At 48.3% G+C, this 24,843-nt stretch overlaps 1 long non-coding RNA gene across 1 annotated transcript in view; it reads right to left on the bottom strand.

Moving 5' to 3' along the window:
• The window catches only part of LOC134736040 (uncharacterized), a 78,926-nt gene extending 65,026 nt beyond the window's left edge, over positions 1-13,900 (bottom strand). Inside the window, exon 1 of the long non-coding RNA XR_010119740.1 lies at positions 13,777-13,900. This is a non-coding gene — a long non-coding RNA (uncharacterized lncRNA). The remainder of the gene's footprint in view (positions 1-13,776) is intronic.
• Positions 13,901-24,843: the final 10,943 nt, after the last annotated feature.

Here is a 24,843-nt window from a genome sequence, read left to right as displayed (position 1 = left end):
CCTGCCTCTTAATTTCAAAATCTTTTGCTCACACACATCCGTGTCACCCGCGTCCGTGTGGAGAGAGTCCACTGACAGGCTTTGTGTGAACAACAAGGCTGTTGATTTCATGGGTGCAGGTGGGCTGGGTCCGAAAAAAGAGTCAGCAAAGGGTGGCAGGATTGTCATTAGTTCTTAAGGGTTTGGGATAGGCGGTGGAGTTAGGAGCAATTTTTTGTGGGCAGGGGGTGGATCCGACAAAGTACATTCTCAAGGGTGGGGAGAATATTACAAATTACCTCCTTTTTTATTTTTTGAGATGGAGTCTCACTCTGTCCCCCAGGCTGGAGTGCAGTGGCACGATCTCAGCTCACTGCAAGCTCCACCTCCCGAGTTCACTCCATTCTCCTGCCTCAGCTTCCCGAGTAGCTGGGACTACAGGCGCCCACCACCACGCCTAGCTAATTTTTTTGTATTTTTAGTAGAGACGGGGTTTCACCGTGTTAGCCAGGATGGTCTCAATCTCCTGACCTCATGATCCTCCCACCTCGGCCTCCCAAAGTCCTGGGATTACAGGTGTGAACCACCACACCCAGCCTATAAAGTACCTTCTTAAGGGCGGGGGAGAATATTACAAAGTACCTTCCCAAGGCTGAGGAGGCTGTATCGTACAAAGTACATTCACAAGCACGGGGGAATATCACAAAGTACATTATCGCAAGGGCGGGGAGCGTGTGTTGTCACAAAGTCAACTGATCAGTAAGGGTGGAGCAGGAACAGATCACGATGGTGGAATGTCATCTTTTGGGGATCTTCAGTTGCTCCAGGCCATCTGGATGTGTACGTGCAGGTCACAGGGGTTACCATGGCTTAGCTTGGGCTCAGAGGCCTGACAATCAGTCCACAAAGGAGCTGTCCAAGGCTGTGTCAGTGGCGTGGAAAACAAGACGTATGGCGATTTTACAGACCAGCGTTGGGTCTTCAGCTGTCCTAGACACCTGGGGACGCCTGAAAGGCTGGAAATGCACTGTTTGTAAGAAAAAGCCTTTGAGAGGCAAATGCAACCCTAAGCAGTAACATGAAGTTGGAAGAGGATACACAGAGGAGTTTAGGGATGGAAGAAAGCTTAAACTGGGTGACAAAGGCCTGGCACAGTGGCTCACGCCTGTCATCCCAGCACTTTGGGAGGCCAAGGCAGGCGGATCACCTGAGGTCAGGAGTTCGAGACCAGCCTGGCCAACGTGGTGAAACCCCATCTCTACTAAAAATAAAAAAAATATATATAGCTGGACGTGGTGGCGGGCACCTGCAGTCCCACCTACTTGGGAGGCTGAGGTAGGAGAATGACTTGAACCTGGAGGCAGAGGTTGCAGTGAGCCGAGATCGCACCACTGCACTCCACACTGGGCAACAGAGCGAGACTCCGTCTCAGAAAAGAAACATAAACAAATGGCTGAGAAGGAGCAGAGACTCCTCCGAAGGTCCTGCCACCCCCCGCCTCGAGGCATGGAAATAACAAGAAAAATTGTGAGTTTCTTCAAGAGAGATTCTGGGCACCTAGCTAGCCCTGCAACCAGCCATTCGGGGAGTGAATGAATAACACAGTAAACAACCAAATAGTAACTTAAACAATAGCCACCCCTAGTAAGCCAGAGTCATAAGATGTTTGATTCCCCGTAGAAACAAAAGAAAACATAATGATATATGTGTCTGAGTTGTTTTTGTTTTTCTTTCTTCTTTGTTTGCTTGTGAGATGGAGTCTCGCTCTGTCGCTCAGGCTGGAGTGCAGTGGCGTGATCTCTGCTCACTGCAATCTCCACCTCCCAGGTTCACGCCATTGTCCTGCCCCAGCCTCCTGAGTAGCTGGGACTACAGGCGCCCGCCACCACACCCAGCTAAGTTTTTGTATTTTTTTAGTAGAGATGGGGTTTCACAGTGTGAGCCAGGCTGGTCTCGAACTCCTGACCTCATGATCTGCCCGCCTCGGCCTCCCAAAGTGCTGGGATAACAGGAGTGAGCCACTGCACCCGGCTGTTTATTTGTTTTTGAGATAGAGTCTCAGTCTGTTGCCCAGGCTGGAGTGCAGTGGTGCGATCTCAGCTCACTGCAAACTCCACCTCCCGATTTCAAATGATTCTCCTGCCTCAGCCTCCCAAGTAACTGGGATTACAGGTGCCCGCCACCACGCCCGGCTAATTTTTGTATTTTTAGTAGAGACAGAGTTTCACCATGTTGGCCAGGCTGGTCTCAAACTCCTGACCTCAGGTGATCCGCCCGCCTCGGTCTCCCAAAGAGAGCCTGCCCCAAAGACAGGTTATACCTGTCTTAGCCTTTTCCTGCTCACAGGCCAGTGCCCAGAAAGCCTCATTCATGTTGCCGGAAATGAAAATCATCTCTCTCAGCTTCAAAAACAGAGGAGCCAGAGGGGGTGAAAAGCGAAGTCGCCGGCACGCCCCGCGGGCTGCGGTGAATGAAATGTCAGGTTTCCAGGTGTAAAACGGTCCCCTGCGGACATCAGAAACAACCTTTCCACTCCTCAGCCTGCAAATGCTCAATTAGACAAACGGAAACTTGTGGCAGCTTTTATCTTTCTCTTTAATGGTCATCGAACGTCATGGCCTTTGATTTTAAAAGTCCAGGACCTGACTTTCATCCCTGGAGATGCCCCAAGAAAGATAAAAATCCTGTAATCCATGCCCGCGAAAGCACACCAATTCACCAGGCACAGAAATAATGAATTTCTCTAAATCATTATTATCATTTGAGACGGAGTTTCGCTCTTGCTGCCCAGGCTGGAGTGCAATGACGTGACCTCAGCTCACCCCAACCTCTACCTCCTGGGCTCAAGCGATTCTCCTGCCTCAGCCTCCTGAGTAGCTGTAATTACAGGCGCCCACCACCACACCTGGCTAATCTTGTATTTTTAGTAGAGATGGGGTTTCTCCATGTTGGTCAGGCTGGTCTCGAACTCCTGACCTCAGGTGATCCGCCCGCCTCAACCTCCCAAAGTCCTGGGATTACAGGTGTGAGCCACCGCCCCCAGCCGAATTTCTCTAAATTATAAAGCACAGAAGGCAGAAACCGCCATGGACAGGTTTGTTCAAGAGTTCTCAGAGCTCCACACTCAGCCCGGGAACATTTTAGAGAATGCTTGATAAACAGGAGGAATCATCAATTCATGATTCTATGAATGAAATGACCCCATTGTCTTCCCTAATCAAGGCACTGTCTTGGGTTAGGTCCCTGTACTGGGTTAAAACGTGCCCCCACTCACCCTACCAAAAAAAAAATTCACATCTACCCAGAACCTCAGAGTGTGTCCTTAATTGTAAGTAGGGTCTTTCTACATGTGATATAGTTAAGGATCTTGAAACATGATCATCTTGCATTTAACTTGGGTCCTAAATCCACTGACAGGCACCCTTCTAAGAGACACAAGAGGAGACACAGACACAGAGGAGAAAACCACGTGGAGATGGACACAGAGACTGGAGTGATGCGGCCACAAGCCCAGGGACACCTGGAACCCCCAGGAGCTGGGAGAAGCAGGAAGGACCCTCCCCTACAGCTCTGGAGGGAGCACGGCCCTAAGACACGTTGATCTGAGACTTCTGGTCTCTAAGAGTGAGAGAGAATGAGTTTCTGTTGCCTTAAGCCCCTGGTACCTGTCAGTGACATTTTATTTGGAAACAGAGTGTCTGCACACATAATTAATTCAAGGACCTTGAGATGAGATCATCCTGTAGGACAGTGGACGTAAATCTAATGACCACTGTCCTCACAAGAGACAGAAGAGGGGGCCGGGTGCGGTGGCTCATGCCTCTAATCCCAGCACTTTGGGAGGCCGAGGCGGGCAGATCACGAGGTCAGGAGATGGAGACCATCCTGGCTAACACGGTGAAACCCCGTCTCTACAAAAAATACAAAACAATTAGCCGGGCGTGGTGGTGGGCGCCCATAGTTCCAGCTACTTAGGAGGCTGAGGCAGGAGAATGGCATGAACCCGGGAGGCGGAGCTTGCAATGAGCCGAGATGGCACCACTGCACTCCAGCCTGGGCGACAAAGCAAGACTCCCTCTCCAAAAAAAAAAAAAAAAGAGAGAGAGACAGAAGAGGAGACACAGACACAGAGGAGAAGGCCACGTGGAGACGGAAGCAGAGACTGCAGTGATGCAGCCACAAGCCCAGGGACGCCTGGAGCCCCCAGGAGCTGGGGAGACATGATGGACCTTCCTCTAGGGCTTTCAGAAGGAACTGGATGCAATTGAAGTGGATTGAACTATAGTCCAGCAAAAGCTACCTGGCAATGCTTCATGCATGGTCCCTCTCTGCATCTTGAAAGCCAGCTGCAGAGCCTCTTCCAATCTCTCTGCCTCTGACCATGCTACCTCCTCTTCTAAGGACCCTGTGAAGACACTGGGCCCACCCAATATGCAGGATTGTGTCCCATCTCCAGATCCTTAGCTTCATCGCACCTGCAACATTCATTTTGCCATGTGAGGTCACATGTTCACAGGTGCAGGGATCCAGGAATTAGGATGTGGCCGTCATCATGGGTGCTATTTTCCCTACCCCCATACCCCAATCCGAGGAATGAACGATAGCTCTGAAGTCAGTGATTACAGCAAGATTACCACCTACCCTTGAAAACATCAAATGTATTGACTTTTAGAGGTTGCAGGGGACTATTTCCTCAAGTCCAAACACACAGACACAAGGGGTCCTTGTCTTGACAAACCCCTACATCCTTGTGTTTTGGAGGGTTTTGATTGTTTGTTTGTTTTATTGAGACGGAGTTTCGCTCTTGTTGCCCAGGCTGGAGTGCAGTGGCGTGTTCTCGGCTCACTGCAACCTCTGCCTCCTGGGTTCCAGCGATTCTCCTGCCTCAGCCTCCTGAGTAGCTGAGATTACACGCATCTGCCACCATGCCTGGCTAATTTTTGTATTTTTAGTAGACACGGGGTTTCATCATGTTGGCCAGGCTAGTCTCGAACTCCTGACCTCAGGTGATCTGCCTGCCTTTTAAAAATTAAAAAAAAAAAGAGAGAGAGAGTCTGTCTCTGGAGTGCAGTGGCTGGAGTGCAATGGCGCGATCTCAGCTCACTGCAACCTCCGCCTTCCAGATTCAAGTGATTCTCATGCCTCAGCCTCCCAAGTAGCTGGAATGACAGGCACTTGCTACCAGGCCTGGCTAATTTTTTTTATATTTTTAGTAGAGACAGGGTTTCACTATGTTGGCCAATCTGGTCTCGAACTCCTGACCTAAAATGATCCACCCGCCTCGTCCTCCTAAAGTGCTGGGATTACAGGCATGAGCTACCACACACAGCCTGAATAAAGTTTTGACAGCATTACTGATTACTGTTCTGAGTGACATTTATTGTTTTATATTTTTTCTTCTGGGAGAGCTATTATGTCCATATGAAAACAATTATTAAAGCATATAAAATTACAGCTAGACAGGTGGAATAAATTCCAGTGTTCTAAAGCCCTGTAGAATGATGATAGTTAACAATAGTACATTCTACAGTTTCAAATAGTTGGAAGGAGGATATTAAATGTTCCCTACACAAAGAAATGATGGGCATGGTAGCTCACGCCTGTAATCGCAGCACTTTGGGAGGCCGAGGCAGGTGGATCACCTGAGGTCAGGAGTTCCAGACCAGCCTGGCCAACACAGCAAAACTCTGTCTCTACTAAAAATACAAAAATCAGCTGGCTATGGTAGCATGTGCCTGTAATCCCAGCTACTTGGTAGGCTGAGGCAGGAGAATTGCTTCAACCCTGGATGTGGAGGTTGCAGTGAGCCAAGACCACGCCATTGCACTGCAGCCTGGATGAGAGAGCGAGACAAGAAAGAAAGAAAGACAGAAAGAAAGAGAGACAGAAAGAGAGAAACAGAGAGAGACCCAAAGAGAGAAAGTGAGAGAGACAGAAAAAGAAAAACAGAGAGAGAGAAAGAAAGGAGAGAGAGAGAACAGAAGAAAGGAAGGAAGGAAGGAAGGAAGGAAGGAAGGAAGGAAGGAAGGGCTGTTTGACATGATGGATGTGCTATTAATCATCTCATTATAGGTTATATGGATCTGATCATTAATTATACATTGATCATTATACGTTATAAGGATCTGATAATTATACACTATATGCATAGAAACATCACTATGTATCCCGTGAATATGTGCAATTTTTCTCAATTAAAAAAGAATAAAATAAGGCCGGGTGCGGTGGCTCACGCCTGTAATCCCAGCACTTTTGGGAGGCTGGGCGGATCACGAGATCAGGAGTTCGACATCAGCCTGACCAACATGGTGAAACCCCGTCTCTACTAAAAAATATATATATATACAAAAAAATTAGCCAGGCATGGTTGCACTTGCCTGTAATCCCAGCTACTGAGGAGGCTGAGGCAGGAGAATCGCTTGAACCCGGGAGGTGGAGGTTGCAGTGAGCCGAGATCACACCACTGTGCTCCAGCCTGGGCGGCAGAGACTCTGTCTCAAAAAATAAAAAATTAAAAAAAAAAAATAAAAATTTTAAAAAGCACACAATTTGTATAACTCATTCTGACAAATTAAAGTCACTTGTTCTTTTTTTAATCTAATAAATGGATACGAGGTCTTCCTATGTTGCCCAGGTTGGTCTCAAACTCCTGGGCTCAAGTGATTCTCCCACCTCGGCCTCCCAGAGTGCCAGGATTACAGGCGTGAGCCACTATATACGGCCTAAAAGTCACTTTTTTTTTTTTTTTTTTTCTTTTTTTTTTTTAATACGGAGTCTTGTTCTGTTGCCCAAGCTGGAGTGTAGTGGCCCTATCTCGGCTCAGTGCAAGCTCCGCCTCCCAGGCTCAAGTGATTCTCCTGCCTCAGCCTCCTGAACAGCTGGGATTACAGGCACCCCCCACCACGCCAGGCTAATTTTTGTATTTGTATTATAGACAGGGTTTCACCATGTGGGCCAGGCTGGTCTCGAACTCCTGACCTCAGGTGATCCTCCCGCCTTGGCCTCCCAAAGTGCTGGGGTTACAGGCATGAGCCACTGCGTATGGCCTGAAAGTCACCTATTTTTAAACAAAAAACAAAAGAACAATGTGAGCGAAGAGAACACCAGTAAATGACACATAACTCACTCTGCTGTTTTCACAAACCCTCCACGCCCCGCATCTCACGGGATCCCTGGAAGCTGGTGGTCCCAGATGAATTTGTAAGCTTCCTTCCTGCCAATGCTTCGTTCAAGTGCACGCCGGGGCAAGCCCATTGAGAAGCCGAATTGCTTCTGCCGCTTCCCCTCTAAGCGCTGTTGAAACTTAGCAGCAACGTGCCAGAGGGGACCCCTTCCCACTGTGCAGACGCTGACGTGATTCACTGGGTCGCCCAGATTCGTACTCAACCCATCTCTGGGCTGTTGTGGGCCCTGTGTGATTGACAGCTGCCTGGCTCTATAGCGGGGTGACTTCAGCTAGGCTCAGCCAATAGGGAACAGGTGCAGGGGCTAGGGGGCGGGAAGAGAGAGAAGGCCCCGTGTAATTGACATAGGCCTGGCAGACAGACAGATGACATCACCTGGCTGGGTGACTTCAGCAGAGCTCAGCCAATGGGGAGCAGGTGCAGGCGCTAGGGGGCGGGAAGAGAGAGAGAGAAGGCCCTGTGTAATTGACATCAGACTGGCTCTGATTGACATCACCTGGCTGGGTGACTTCAGCAGTGCTCAGCCAACGGGGAGCAGGTGCAGGCGCTAGGGGGCGGGAAGAGAGAGAGAGAGAAGGCCCTGTGTAATTGACATCAGCCTGGCTCTGATTGACATCACCCTGGCTGGTTAACTTCAGCTGGGCTCAGCCAATGGGGAGCAGGTGCCGGGGCTAGGGGGCAGGAAGAGAAGGCCCTATGTAATTGACATCTGCCAGGCTCTGATTGACGTCACCTGGCTGGGTGACTTCATCAGGGCTCAGCCAATGGGGAGCAGATGCAGGCTCTACGGGGCGGGAAGAGAGAGAGAGAGAGGAGGCCCTGTGTAATTGACATCTGCCTGGCTTTGATTGACATCAACCTGGCAGGGTGACTTCAGCTGGGCTCAGCCAATGGGAGCAGGCGCAGGGGCTAGGGGGCGGGAAGAGAGAGAGAGAGAGAGAGAGAGAGAGGGCCCTGTGTAATTGACATCAGCCTGGCTCTGATTGACATCACCCTGGCTGGGTGACTTCAACTGGGCTCAGCCAATGGGGAGCAGGTGCAGGGGCTGGGGGGCGGGAAGAGAGAGAAGGCAAAGAACGGATTCCTTCTCCCCTACCTTTAGCCCTGGGCGTCAGGACTCGATAGAAGAGCCCCTCCCTTGCTCCTTGAGGTCTGGGATTTGCATCAGCCTCCCTGGCGTTTTCTTCTTACTTGACCCGCCCCCCCTTCTCAGTGACCCCCGTTTTCTCCAAGGCTCTGATGCCACAGAGCAAGGAGTCAATTCGCCGCCTGCACGCTGACCTATGTAGGCAGATTTTATTATTATTATATTATTATTATATTTATATTTCATTTTACTTTATTTTACTTTTTTATCTTATTTTATTTTATTTGGAGACAGAGACTCGCTGTGTTGCCCAGGCTGGAGTGCAATGGTGCAATCTCGGCTCACTGCAACCCCCACCTCCCGGGTTCAAGCGATTCTCCTGACTCAGCCTCCTGAGTAGCGGGGATTACAGGCATGCGCCACCAACCCTGGCTAATTCTTGTATTTTTCAGTAGAGATGGGGTTTCTCCATGTTGGCCAGCCTGATCTTGAACTCCTGACCTCAAGCGATCTGCCCGCCTCGGCCTCCCAAAGTGCTAGGATTACAGGCTTAAGTGTCATTTTTAAGAAGACTCCTTGTTCAAAGAAGTCTGCTGAACAGTGAGTTTGTGCCAAAACAGCTTGCGAAGCTCCGAGAGGAGAATGTTCGCATTCCCGAACTCGTGTTGGGTCACACGCGGCTGTTGGGAAGACAATGGCACCTGCATCTCAGACCCATCGAGGCTGGACAGGGGTCAGCAAGGTCAGCCCCAGGCCGCTTCCCGTCTGTAAATGGAGTCTCGTGGTGCACGAGGTCGAGGGTGACGAGGGCCAGATTCCCGGAGATCGTGCATCGGCTCCTGGGAGGTAGGAAGATCTCTGGTGCCGTCCAGGTGCACACTGGGTGTGAGCAATAACCAGCGAGCCCCCTGGCCTGCAGAGACGGCCTTTCCTCCACCCTCAGGTCACCTGTGAGGAATGCACCTGTGGCCCGAGAAGCCAACATGGCCCAGAGCACAGGACTCTCTCGGGGCAAGTTGTGCTTTGTCACACCTCGGACGCTGCCCTGCTGTTCCCTCCGCTACCACATCCACCCAGGGCTGAACGCACCAGGCTTGTTGCCACCAGGCCCCACCTGGGACCACACAGAGAGGGTCTGCCTGTGCCCCCTCCCCTCACACACACAAATCAGCATGTGCCTATACACATACGCACATGCACATACATGCACACACATATAGATGCACACATGCAGACACACATATATACACACATATGCAAATGCTCACATGCACATACACACACACAAATGCATACAGACACTAACAGGCATACACGCTCATCCATATCCATATATACACACATACATGCACATATGCACACACGCAAATGCATACAAACACTAACAGCCATATACGCTCATCCATATCCATATATACACACACAAATGCATACCTGCACATCTGCACACATACACAATTGTGTATACACTAGCATGCATACACGCACGCACACATACACACATGCACACCCAAATATACACATGCACACATGCCGTATATGCACATATGCACAAACACATACAAACAAATGCATACAGACACTAACAGGCATACACGCTCATATATATCCATATATACATACACCCAAATATATACATGCACAAACACACTCACACAAACGCATACAGACACTAACAGGCATATACACTCATACATATCCATATCTACACACACAAATGCACACATGCACATATGCACAAACACATACCCACAAATGCATACAGACACTAACTGGCATACACGCTCATACATATCCATATATACACACACCCAGATATACACATGCACAAACACACTCACACAAATGCATACGGACACTAACAGGCATATACACTCATACATATCCATATCTAAACACACAAATGCACACATGCACATATGCACAAACACATACACACAAACGCATACAGACACTAACAGGCATATACACTCGTACATATCCATATCTACACACACAAATGCACACATGCACACATGCAAAAACACATACACACAAATGCAAACAGACACTAACCTGCATACACGCTCATACATATCCATATCTACACACACACATGCACACATGCACATATGCACAAACACATACACACAAATGCATACAGACACTAACAGGCATATACACTCGTACATATCCATATCTACACACACAAATGCACACATGCACACATGCACAAACACATACACACAAACACATACAGACACTAACAGGCATATACACTCATACATATCCATATCTACACACACACATGCACACATGCACATATGCACAAACACATACCCACAAATGCAAACAGACACTAACCGGCATACACGCTCATACATCTCCATATACACACACACCCAGATATACATATGCACAAACACATACACACAAACACATACAGACACTAACAGGCATATACACTCGTACATATCCATATCTACACACACAAATGCACACATGCACATATGCACAAACACATACCCACAAATGCAAACAGACACTAACAGGCATATACACTCATACATATCCATATCTACACACACAAATGCACACATGCACAAACACATACACACAAATGCATACAGACACTAACAGGCATACACGCTTGCACATATCCATATCTACACACACAAATGCACATGTGCACATATGCACAAACACACAATTGCCTACACACTAGCATGCATATACACACATACACATGCACACCTAAATATACACATGCACAAACACATTCACACAAATGCATACAGACACTAACAGGCATACACACTCATCTGTATCCATACATACACACACAAATGCACACATGCACATATGCACAAATGCATACACACAAATGCATACAGACACTAATCGACATACATGCTCATCCATATCTGTATCCACACACACAAAGGCACACATGCACATATGCACAAATGAATATACAAACAACTGCATACACACTAGCATGCATATACACACATGCACACACACATGCACCCCCACACACATGCACACCCAAGTATACACATGCACACATACACACAAATGCATACAGACACTAATAGACATACATGCTCAACTATATCCATATGTACACACACAAATGCACACATGCACATATGCACAAATACACAAACAATTGCGTATACACTAGCATGCATATATATACACACACATACACACATGCACACCCAAATATACACATGCACAAACACATACCCACAAATGCATACAGATACTAACAGGCATACATGCTCATCCGTATCCGTATATACACACACCCAGATATACACATGCACAAACACACTCACACAAATGCATACAGACACTAACAGTCATATACACTCATACATATCCATATCTACACACACAAATGCACACATGCATATATGCATACACAAACAACTGCAAACACACTAGCATGCATATATGCACATATGCATACACACACGCACACACACACACATGCACACCAAAAAATACACATGAACAAGCACATTCACACAAATGCATACAGACTGTAACAGGCAAACACACTCATACATATCCATATCTACACACACAAATGCACAGATGCACATATGCACAAATACATACAGAAACAATTGCATACACACTAGCATGCATATACACACACACACCCAATTATACACATAGACACAAATGCACAGATACTAACAGGCATACACACTGATACATATCCATATCTACACACACATATTCACACATGCACATATGCACAAGTGCATACACAAACAACTGCACACACACTAGCATGCATATACACACACATGCACACACACACATACACATGCACACCCAAATAGACACATGCACAAACACACACAAATACATAATACACACACACACAGAGACACAAATACACAAATATAAACACACACATCACATGCATACACAAACAGGCAAACATACACACAGACAACCATACATATACAAACACACATCCACAAAGACACATGCATATGTACAGACACAAACATAACCACAAGCACAGATAACACAGAAACACATACACACACAGACACACGCAGAAACACACACGCATACACACATTCATGAAGCTTTCCACCTCTACCAGTCAGACAACCATATGCACACACATACACATTTCTTAGTTCAGAAAAATAGACTGGGCGTGGTGGCTCATGCCTGTAATCCCAGCACTTTGGGAGGCTGAGGTGGGCGGATCACGAGGTCAGGAGATCGAGACCATACTGGCTAACACGGTGAAACCCCATCTCTACTAAAAATACAAAAAATTAGCCAGGCGTGGTGGCGGGCACCTGTAGTCCCAGCTACTTGGGAGGCTGAGGCAGGAGAATAATGTGAACCCGGGAGGCGGAGCTTGCAGTGAGCCGAGATCACGCCACTGCACTCCAGCCTGGGTGACAGAGCGAGACTCCATCTCAGGAAAGAAAAAAAAAAGCCGGGCGCGGTGGCTCACACCTGTAATCCCAGCACTTTGGGAGGCGGAGGCGGGCGGATCATGAGGTCAGAAGATCGAGACCATCCTGGCTAACATGGTGAAACCCCGTCTCTACTAAAAATACAAAAAATTAGCTAGGCATGGTGGCAGGCACCTATAGTCCCAGCTATTTGGGAGGCTGAGACAGGAGAATGGTGTGAACCCAGGAGGTGGAGCTTGCAGTGAGCCGAGATTGTGCCACTGCACTCCAGCCTGGGTGACAAAGCGAGACTCCGTCTCAAAAAACAAAACAAAACAAAAAGAAAAAAAAAAGAAAAATAGAAAAACATCTTTAGGAACTAAGTATCACCTGCAAACTGCAAAAAACAAGCAAACAAACAAAACAACTGTGCTGGGGCTTGGATACCACAACTGACAACCTAAATTACTGAGGTAGCAAACTGCCTAGAAGAGGTAGACATTTCCGGCTCTGAAATCAGGACCCGGCCGTGAGAGACACCGCCTGCGTTGTTTTTACAGTTTTATTAGCCACATCCCTCAGGGAATCTCACGGCAGGTCTCAGGAGCTCTCTCTAATCTTGTTAACCTTCTGCGCCTCTCCTCCCCGAGTGCAAACTAATCTTTCTTAATGCAAGAGGACAGGGCAGCTTTGGAAAGGCCGTCACCAGACAGCCAGCGTTCCCCGTCCTCAGAACTGGACCTTGGAGAGCTTTGGTGTATGGAAACCTGCTCCCCTGGGGGGTGAAACATTGAAACCCCAACAGACGGTATTACTGAGCTGAGAGCTCATGTTTCTAGAAAAGGCAACAGATGCGGTGTCTGATGATGAAGCTTAATTTGGGATGTGCAGAGCAGGAATTATTTAAACCAATCCCTTGATGAATTTGTCTTTAAGGAATACGTCCTTTCTCTCACCAGTCACTCAGGCTCCTGGACACCTGCCTGCCAGCCCTCACTGAATCTCCCAGAGGCTCTTCATGTCTGCTGCCTGACAATTTTCTCCAGGGTGTACAAAAGCAGAGGAGAGAGCTCCCCTCCCAGACTGCTGGAGGGACGTGGGGACTTACCGCATGGCTGACGCTCTCAGGTTCCAGCCAGACTTAATGTCCTAAAATGCACCAAGACAGGCAGGCCTGGGTCCAGACGGCCAGGGGAGGGCTGCCAGGGCTCATCTGCAGAGCCCGGAAAGGGAGGAGGTGAACAGAGGAAGGAGGAAGGGTGATGGGGCCTGCAGGGTGTGATATGACCTGAGTTATCGCCTCCCTTTGTGCTGCTGTTGCTTCTTACTGTGGGAAATGCACATTATACACAGTTTGCCATTTTAACGAAGAGACGATTTAGTGCACTGAGCATTTTACACAACCGCCAGCCCTATCTAGTTCCAGAACACCTTCATAATCCCCCAAAAAAACACCCCATACCCATTAAACCGTCACTCCCCAATCTCCCTGCTCTCAGCCTTAAGCAATCACCCATCTGCTCTCTGACTCTGCAAACAGTCTTATTCTAGACACTTCATGCAAATGAGATTGTGCCATTTTGCACTTTTGTGCCTGGGTGTTTTTTGTTGTTGCTGTTTCTGTGGTTGTGGTGTTTTTGTTTTCACTGCATTACTTCTACACCAAACTAATAAATGATGTATTCCGTCAAAGCCTATCAAGGACTCAAAAGAATACAACCTTTTTTTATTTTTTTGAGACAGAGTCTCACTCTGTCGCCCAGGCTGGAGTGCAGTGGCATGATCTCGGCTCACTGCAACCTCCGCCTCCCAGGTTCAAGCGATTCTCCTGCCTCAGCCTCCCGAGTAGCTGGGATTACAGGTAACTGCCACCACGCCCGGCTAATTTTTTTTGTATTTTTAGTAGAGATGGGGTTTCACCATGTTGGCCAGGCTGATCTCAAACTCCCGACCTCAGGCGATCCACCTGCCTCGGCCGCCCAAAGTGCTGGGATAACAGGCGCGAGCCACCGCACCTGGCCCCCATTTTTATGGTTATTTCTTGATGATATGCGAAACTAGGAGTGGATTATTCATGTGTACTCTTTTTAGATTGTATTAGTCAGGGTTCCTTAGAGGAATAGAACTAATAGAAGATACACACACACACACATATATGTATGTATGTATATGTGTATGTATGTGTGTATATATATATATATATATAGGAGTTTATTAAGGGGTATTAACTCACACCATCACAAGGTGAGGTCCCACCATAGGTCATCTGCAAGCTGAGGAACCAGGAAGCCAGTCTGTGTCCCAAGGCCGAAGAACTTGGAGTCCAGTGGTCCAGGGCAGGAAGCATCCAGCAAGGGAGGAAGATGGAGGCTGGGAGGCTAAGCCAGTCTAGCCTTTTCACGCTCCTCTGCCTGCTTTTATTCTGGCCACACTGGCAGCTGATGAGATGGTGCCCACCCAGATTGAGGGTGGGTCTGCCTCTCCGAGTCCACTGACTCTGGTGTTATTCTCCTTTGGCAACACCCTCACAGACACACCCAGGAACAACGCTTTGATTGGATCTTTCAATCGAATCGAGTTGACATTCAGTATTAACCATCATGCCCAGGAAACTCATTCACGGGTCACAATATGTGAAGGTCACTCTAAAATCAGTCTGGCTATAAGAGATATTACCCGGGCCTGGTGTGGTGGCTCATGCCTGTAATCCCAGCACTTTGGGAGGCAGAGGTGGGCGGATCACTTGAGGTCAGGAGTTCGAGACCAGCCTGACCAATATGGTGAAACCCCCATCTCTACTAAAAATACAAAAATTAGCCAGGCATGGTGGCGCACGCCTGTAGTCCCAGCTACTCGGGAGGCTGAGGCAGGGGAATCACTTGAACGTGGGAGGCGGAGGTTGCAGTGAGCTGGGATGGGGCCACTGCACTCTAGCCTGAGCAACAGAGCAAGACTCCATCTCAAAATAAAAATTAAAAAGAAAGAAAGAAAGAAAGAACCATAAAAATGGGTAAGCAGCAACCCTGGAGACTGCTCTGTCTATGGAGTAGCCATTCTTTAATTTCTTTACTTTCCCAATAAACTCGCTTTCCGTTTGCTCTACGGACTTGCCCTGAATTCTTTCTTGCGTGAGATCCAAGAACCCTCTCTTGGGATCTGGATGAGGACCCCTTTCTGGTAACAGAGGGGTGTAGTGAGGCCTGGCCAACCTCCACTTCCCAACATGGCATGAATTTTAAACTTAAATTGAAATAATTTCACGTTAAATTTTACAGTGTCCTGGCCAAGGAGAGAGTCCATTCAGATTTTTATTTTTGCTTTATTTATTTATTATTTTTGCCACGTTGGCCAGGCTGGTGTCGAACTCCTAACCTCGTGATCCGCCCACCTCAGCCTCCCAAAGTGCTAGGATTACAGGCATGAGACACCACGCCTGGCCTTTATGGTTATTTCTTGATGATATGCTAAACAAGGGGTGGATTATTCATGTCTCCCCTTTTTAGACCATGTAGGGTAACTTCCTGACGTTGCCATGGCATTTGTAAACTGTCATGGTGCTGGTGGGAAGGTAGCAGTGAGGACCACCAGAGGTCACTGTTGTGGCCTTCTTGGTTTTGGTGTGTTTTGGCCGGCTTCTTTCCTGCAACCGGTTTTATCAGCAAGGTCTTTATGATCTGTATCTTGTACCGATCTCCTATCTTATCCTGTGACTTAAAATGCCTTAACCATCTGGGAATGCAGCCCAGTAGGTCTCAGCCTCATTTTACCCAGACTCTTTTTAAGATGGAGTTACTCTGGTTCAAACACCTCTGATATTTTCAGCACGAACATCAACACAGACCTTAAGTCTGGTAAGAAACATCTGGAGTCTCTGGCCGGGCGCGGTGGCTCACGCCTGTCATCCCAGCAGTTTGGGAGGCCGAGGCGGGCGGATCATGAGGTCAAGAGATTGAGACCATCCTGGCCAACATGGTGAAACCCCGTCTCTACTAAAAATACAAAAATTAGCTGGTCGTGGTGGTGCCTGCCTGCAATCCCAGCTACTCGGGAGGCTGAGATAGGAGAATCACTCGAACCCGGGAGGCGGAGGTTGCAATGAACCAAGATTGCGCCACTGCACTCCAGCCTGGATGACAAGAGTGAAACTCCATCAAAAAAAAAAAAAGAAAAAAACATTTGCGGGCCGGGCGCGGTGGCTCACGCTTGTAATCCCAGCACTTTGGGAGGCCGAGGCGGGTGGATCACGAGGTCAGGAGATCGAGACCACGGTGAAACCCCGTCTCTACTAAAAATACAAAAAAAAAAAATTAGCCGGGCGTGGTGGCGGGCGCCTGTAGTCCCAGCTACTCGGAGAGGCTGAGGCAGGAGAATGGCGTGAACCCGGGAGGCGGAGCTTGCAGTGAGCCAAGATCGTGCCACTGCACTCCAGCCTGGGCGACAGAGCAAGACTCCGTCTCAAAAAAAAAAAAAAAAAAACATTTGCAGTCTCTTCTCAGAAGCCTGCTACCTGGGAGGCTTCATCTGCCTGATAAAACCTCATTCTCCACAACACCATCACATGCCAGACATTCCTTACTACGGATAACTCTTTCAACCAATTGCCAATAAGTATGTTTTTGTTTGTTTGTTTGTTTGTTTTGAGACAGAGTCTCCATCTGTCGTCCAGACTGGAGTGCAGTGAGGTGATCTCAGTTCACTGCAACCTCCACTTCCCAGGTTCAAGCAATTCTCATGCCTCAGCCTCCCTAGCAGCTGAGATTACAAGCGTGTGCCACCACGCTGTGCTGATTTTTTGTATTTTTAGTAGAAACCGGGTTTCACCATGTTGGCCAAGCTGATCTCAAACTCCTGGCCTCAAGTGTACAAGTGATTCTCCTGCCTCAGCCTCCCAAGTAGCTGAGATTACAGGTTCGCACCACCACACACAGCTAATTTGTTTTTGGATAGAGTCTCTCTCTGTCTCCCAGGCTGGAGTGCAGTGGCACAATCTCAGCTCACTGCAAACTCCACCTTCTGGGTTCACGCCATTCTCCTGCCTCAGCCTCCTGAGTAGCTGGGATTACAGGCGCCTGCCACCACATCCGGCTAATTTTTTTTGTATTTTTAGTAGAGATGGGGTTTCACCGTGTTAGCCAGGATGGTCTCGATCTCCTGACCTCGTGATCTGACCGCCTCGGCCTCCCAAACTACTGGGATGACAGGCGTGAGCCACTGCCCCCGGCCTGATTTTGTATTTTTAGTAGAGACAGGGTTTCACCACGTTGGCCAGGATGGTCTCGAACTCCTGACCTCAGGTGACCCACCCACCTCAGCCTCCCAAAGTGCTCGGATGACAAATGTGAGCCACCGCGCCCGGCCCAGAATATGTTTAAGTGTACCCCCACTTTGAGTCATCCTGTGCTTCCAGATACAACCAGCATACATCTTACATGTATTGATTGATGCTTCAAGTCTTCCTAAAACGTATAAAAGCAAGCTGCACCCCAATCACCTTGGGCCCATGTCATCAAGACCTCCTGAGGTTATGTCATGGCGTCCTCAACCCTGGCAAAGTCAACTTCCTCAATTATGGACACCTGCCTGGGATCCTGCTCGAGTTACAATTCGAAGAGAGAAAAGGATGCTTGCTCCCCCTAGTGGCCATCAGGACAATTGCTTCCATTCAAGGCAAAGTTCTTCCAGAGAAATCTCTCGTGGATGTGGCTTACCAGGATCTGTACTAGAAAAAAATGCAGAAAGAGCGCCTCGGTAATTCCTGACGTTGGAGTTCATGGTGACCGGGCGTGGTGGCTCACACCTGTCATCGCAGCACTTTGGGAGGCTGAGGCAGGCGGATCACGAGGTCAGGAGTTCAAGACCAGCCTGGGCAACATGACGAAACCCTGTCTCTATTAACAATACAAAAACTGGCCGAGTGTGGTGGCACAGGCCTGTAGTCCCAGCACTTTGGGAGGCCGAGGCGGGTGGATCATGAAGTCAGGAGTTCGAGACCAGCCTGGGCAACATGACGAAACCCGTCTCTACTAAAAATATAAAATTAGCTGGGTGTGCTGGCACGTGCCTGTAGTTCCAGCACTTTGGGAGGCCGAGGCAGGCGGATCACGAGGTCAGGAGTTCGAGACCAGCCTGGGCAACATGACGAAACCCCGTCTCTACTAAAAATACAAAATTAGCCGGGTGTGCTGGCACATGCCTGTAGTCCCAGCATTTTGGCAGACTGAAGCGGGCAGATCACGAGGTCAGGAGTTGGAAATCAGCCTGGGCAACATGGTGAAACCCCGTCTCTACTAAAAATACAAAAATTAGCCGGGTATGGTGGTGTACGCCTGTAATCCCAGCTCTTCGGCAGGCTGAGGCAGGAGAATCGCTTGAAACTGGAAGGTGGAGGTTGCAGTGAGCTGAGATCACACCATTGCACTCCAGCCTGGGCAACAAGAGCGAAACTCCGTCTCAAAAAAAAAAAAAAAAATACAAAAATTAGCCAGGGATGATGGTGCACACGTGTAATTCCAGCTACTCTAGAGGCTAAGGCAGGAGAATCGCTTGAACCCTGGAGGCAGAGGTTGCAGTGAGCCGAGATCGTCCAGGGCACTCCAGACTGAGTCACAGGGACTCTGTCTCAAAAAAAAAAAAAAAAAAAGCAAAAATATCTCCTCCCTCCCAATCCAGGAACTCCTTCCTTAACCCCTCTCCTCAAGGGTAGAAGAAAAAGAAAACCATTTTTCTACGGAACAAGCATTAAATTCAAATGTGAGGTACATCCCAGACCATCCGTGAAAGGGATCAGAAACACAGAAAGAAATCTTACCCTTTTATGGGCCGGGTGCGGTGGCTCATGCCTGTCATCCCAGCAGTTTGGGAGGCCGAGGCAGGCGGATCACCTGAGGCTGGGAGTTCGAGACCAGCCTGACCCACATGGAGAAATCTTGTCTCTACCAAAAATACAAAAAATTAGCCAGGCATGGTGGTGCATGCCTGTAATCCCAGCTACTTGGGAGGCTGAGGCAGGAGAATCGCTTGAACCCGGGAGGCGGAGGTTGCGGTGAGCCGAGATCGCGCCATTGCACTCCAGCCTGGACAACAAGAGTGGAACTCTGTCTCAAAAAAAAAAAAAAAAAAAAGGAAAAGAAAGAACGAAATCTCATCCTTTTACGCAGCAAAGTGGAGACAGCCCTTTGTTTCACTTTCTGAAACTAAACAAGGACTCATTATGATTGGAGGTATAGGCTTTGCAATTTGCAGTCAGGTGACAGCTTAAATTAAGCTCTTCACCTCTGTGGACCCCGGGGGGTGAGGCTTTTTTCCCTCCCCCTTGGGGATCACATTTCAAAGAGATTCCTCCCAGACACTGCAGGCAACATTCTTGAGATGTGGTGCGGCTTTCTTTAAAAGATTTGCACACATTTGAAAAAGGCAGACAAAGAACTTGCAGCTACCAGTTTGCTGGGGAGGAGGGCGGGGCGGAAAGTGGCAAAATATCCCTCCCCTCATTTTTCAACAAGAGGAAATGTAAGTCTCTGATTTTTTTTTTTTTTTTTTTTTTTTTGAGACGGGGTTTTGCCCTTGTTGCCCAGGCTGCAGGGCAGTGGCGCGATCTCGGCTCACTGCAACCTCCACCTCCCGGGTTCAAGCGATTCTCCTGCCTCAGTCTCCCGAGTAGCTGGAATTACAGGCTCCCACCACCACGCCCAGCTAATTTTGTGCTTTTTAGTAGAGATAGGGTTTCACCATGTTGGCCAGGGTGGTCTCAAACTCCTGACCTCAACTGATACACCCCCTTCGGCCTCCCAAAGTGCTGGGGATTACAGGCATGAGCCACTGTGCCAGGCCAGCCTCTGATGTTTTCGTGTATCTGCTCTTGATGGGGGAAAATAATGAAAAAATCCTTTTGGATGTGGGATTGCTTTTAGTGAAACCTAATATTTAAAATAGCAAAGCAGACTGGGCACGGTGGCTCACGCCTGTAATCCCAACACTTTGGGAGGCCGAGGAGGGCGGGTCACGAGGTCAGGAGTTCGAGACCAGCCTGGCCAACATGGTGAAACCCAGTCTCTACTAAAAATACAAAAAAATTAGCAGGGCGTGGTGGTGGTGCCTATAACCCCAGCTACTCGGGAGGCCGAGGCAGGAGAATCGCTTGAACCCAGGAGGTGGAGGTTGCAGTGAGCCGAGATCATGCCTTTGCACTCCAGCACAGGCGACAGTGCGAGACTCCATCTCAAAAAAAAAAAAAGTGGCAAAACAATAAAGTTGGGGTGGGGGGTTGCTTTTTCCCCATTCATGGTCACCCCAGCCCTGACTGCCTCTGACAGGTGCAGTCTTGGAGCTAACGGAGCTAACGGAGCCGGGTTCCATCGTCTGCTCCATGCTGCCACCTGCTGGCAGGCACCGGTTCACGCTATTCCGGAATGGTCCACATGTTGCCATGGCAACAGGAGGGCGTCCCTGAAGAACTGGGCTGTCCAGATGTAACGTATGTTTGCAAAGAGCATTCAGGGCCAGGCGGGCACCATGCGTGAGCCTGAGCCTGTATAGGGCTGGTCACAGTGCTTATCTTTTTTTAGGGGGTGGAGAATCTATATACACACAGAGGGATGCCCCTTGACTTACAGTGGGGTCACCTCCCCACAAGTGCATCGTGGGTCCGCATACCCTAACTTAAAAATGCATTTAGTATCTTGATACACTGATCGTAACGCTGAAAAGTTGTAAATCCAACCATTGTATGCTGGAAACCGTCTGTATATATGAACATATACACACGCTTTTATGTATTTATGTATTTACGTATTTATTTATTTGTTTGTTTATTTTGAGACGGACTCTCGCTCTGTCACTGAGGCTGAAGTGCAGTGGCGCTATCTCAGCTCACTGCAACCTGTGCCTCCCGGGTTCACGCCATTCTCCTGCCTCAGCCTCCCTAGTAGCTGGGACTACAGGTGCCCACCACCATGCCCGGCCAATTTTTTGTATTTTTAGTAGAGATGGGGTTCACCATGTTAGCCAGGATGGTCTCGATCCCCTGACCTCGTGATCCGCCCACCTCAGCCTCCCAAAGTGCTGGGATTACAGGCATGAGCCACTACGCCCGGCCAGATGTCCACATTCTAATCCCCGTGTGGCAGACAGAATAATGGCCTCAAAGATGTCCACATCCTAATCCCCAAGTGGTGGACAGAATAATGACCCTAAAAATGTTATCAACACCCAAATCCCTATGTAATAGACAGAATAATGGCCCCAAAGATTTATACATCCCACTCCCCATATGGTAGATGAATAATATCCCCCAAAGCTGTCCCACATCCCAATCTCTAGAACCTGTGAATATGTGACCTCACCTGGAAAAACACACTTTGCAACTGTGGTTTAATTAGTGATCCTAAGACGGGGGGCTGTCCTGGATTCTCTGGGTTGGCTGTCTGTCATCAGAAGGCTCCTTATGAGAGGGAGGCAAGAGGATCAAAGTTATAGAAGAAGTCACAATGGAAGCAGAACCCAGGGTGATGTAGGTGTGGGTTTTGCAGGTGGAGGAAGGGGCCATGAACCAAGGAAAGCAGGCAGCTTCTGGAAGCTGGCAAGGCAAGAAAATGCATCCACCTCCAAAGCCTCTAGAATAAACCAGCCCTGCCAACACTTTCACGTTAGCCTGGAGAAACTGACTTCAGCCTTCTGTTCTTCGTAACTGTAAGACAGTTAATTTGTGTTGTTTTCAGCTACCACATTTGTGATAACTTGTTACAGCAGCTACAGGTCACTAATAGCTACAGGTCACTACCCAACCAAATACAACCACCCAATGAAACTGTCTGCAAGAAGAAAAAGCAGTGGCAAATGCTCATGTTTTTTCTTCTTTTTATGACTTAGAGCATTAGATAGATAGAAAATCAGAAAGGGGAAAGGAAGGAAGGGAGGGAGGAAGAGAGAAAGAAAGAAGGAAAGAAAGAAAGAAAGAAAGAAAGAAAGAAAGAAAGAAAGAAAGAAAAGAAAAGAAAAGAAAGGGAAGAAAGGAAGAAAAAGAAGAAAGAGGTAAAGGGGGAAACAGAAACAATGAAAGAAAGAAAAAGAAAGAAAGAAAGAGAGAGAAAGAAAGAAAGGAAAAAGGAAGAAAGGAAGGAAGGAAGGAAGAAAGAAAGGAAGAAAGAAAGGAAAAAGAAAGGAAGAAAGGAAGGAAAGAAAAAGAAAGAAAGAAAGAAAGAAAGAAAGAAAGAAAGAAAGAAAGAAAGAAAGAAAGAAAGAAAGAAAAAGAGAAAGAAAGGGAAGGAAGGAAGGAAGGAAGGAAGGAAGGAAGGAAGGAAGGAAGGAAGAGTGAGTGAGTGAGTGAATCTGGGCATGGTGGCTCACACCTGTAATCCCAGCACTTTGGGAGGCCGAGGCAGGTGGATCACAAGGTCAGGAGATCGAGACCATCCTGGCTAACATGATGAAACCCCGTCTCTATTAAAAATGCAAAAAATTAGCCGGGCATGGTGGCAGGTGCCTGTAGTCCCAACTACTCAGGAGACTGAGGCAGGAGAATGGAGTGAACCTGGGAGGCAGAGCTTGCAGTGAGCTGAGATTGCACCACTGCACTCCAGCCTGGGAGACAGTGAGACTCCGTCTCAAAAAAACAAAAAAAAGAAAAAAAGAAAGAAAGAGAGAGAGAGAAAGAGGGAAGGAAGGAAGGAGGAAGGAAGGAAGGAAGGAAGGAAGGAAGGAAGGAAGGAAGGAAGGAAGGAAGGAAGGAGAGGAAGGAAGGAGAGGAAGAAATAGGAGGAAAAAATGGATTTTGGTACATTATGTCCTCAATTAACTCACCAGGACTTGGGATTTAAGGACAAAAGGAAAAAAATCCCAAATAAATACACCTTCCCACTCCCAGGAACCCCAGCCCAGCGGCATAAGTAACAACGAGCTTTGGGTGGGTGGGAAGGAATTAACATCTGTCTGAATGCTCTGCCTCGGGAAAGAGAAGCTGGGGTCACTTCCAAGCCAAGAGAAAGGAATCCCAGAAAACCACTCATAAAGATTGAGGGGAGCCTGCAAGAAGACAAGAGGAGCTGTCTTTCTCTGCTAAGTTTCTGGTTAGGAAGAAAACTCCCTGTGCCTACTTGACCTGGGGCAAAGAGGGTCCAATGGGGGAGTGATGGTATAATGGGTGCCTTCTAGAACCACCTGGCTCTTGAACTTGGAAGAGGAGCCCCTGAGGTTCTCATGGTGAATGGAGAGGCAGGACAGTGGTGCTGATGAGGTGGCTCCCAGCCAAGCACAAGGGATGTCCACTTCAGAAATACTAATGGAGACTCCATGGCTGTCTCTAAGAGGATCTCTGAATACAAAGGAAGACAGGACGGCAATGAACAATGCCTGCCATAGCCATGTCTACCACATGGAGAGGGACTTGGAAAACCAGCCAGGCTCTAGCATCAAAAGGGTCAGCCTGGACAGAGACCATCTCCCACCTCCAACCCCTTCAGTAGGGATGGAAGACCCTGCCTGCTCTGGTCCTCCTCTCTGCCCAGAAGGGGAGGCAGTTCCCAAGTCAGACCCTACACCCTCCTCCATGGAGCAGCCATCAGGGAGGAATGTCTCAGTGCTCACCATGCAGGAAAGTCAGGATGTTAGTTTTAAAAACTGAAGTTTTCTTTAAAGCTGATAGGGGCTTGGGGCCGGGCATGGTGGCTCACGCCTGTAATCCCAGCACTTTGGGAGGCCAAGGTGGGCAGATCATGAGGTCAGGAGATTGGGACCATGGTGAAACCCTGTCTCTACTAAAAACAGAAAAAAATTAGCTGGGCATGGTGGCGGGCACCTGTAGTCCCAGCTACTCGGGAGGCTGAGGCAGGAGAATGGCGTGAACCCGGGAGGTGGAGCTTGCAGTGAGCCGAGATCGCGCCACTGCACTCCAGCCTGGGTGACAGAGTGAGACTCCATCTCACAAATAATAATAATAAAATAAAAATAAAAAATAAAAGCTGATAGGGGCTTCGGAACTCCATTAGATCAGATAATTATGGTAATAAATAAAGTTCTGTTACTTGGGGTGAAGAAAATTTGACAGGACATTGATGGGGCAAGAATTAGAAAGATCAAATAGGCCAGGTGCAGTGACTCATGCCTGTAATTCCAGCATTTTGGGAGGCTGAGGCGGGAGAATCACTTGAGCCAGGAGTTTGAGAACAGCCTGGGCAGCATA

Source organism: Symphalangus syndactylus, chromosome X, assembly GCF_028878055.3.
Source record: "Symphalangus syndactylus isolate Jambi chromosome X, NHGRI_mSymSyn1-v2.1_pri, whole genome shotgun sequence".
Taxonomy (NCBI): domain Eukaryota; kingdom Metazoa; phylum Chordata; class Mammalia; order Primates; family Hylobatidae; genus Symphalangus; species Symphalangus syndactylus.
Note: the sequence above shows the minus strand (reverse complement) of the source record. Positions and strands in the feature narration are given on the sequence as shown.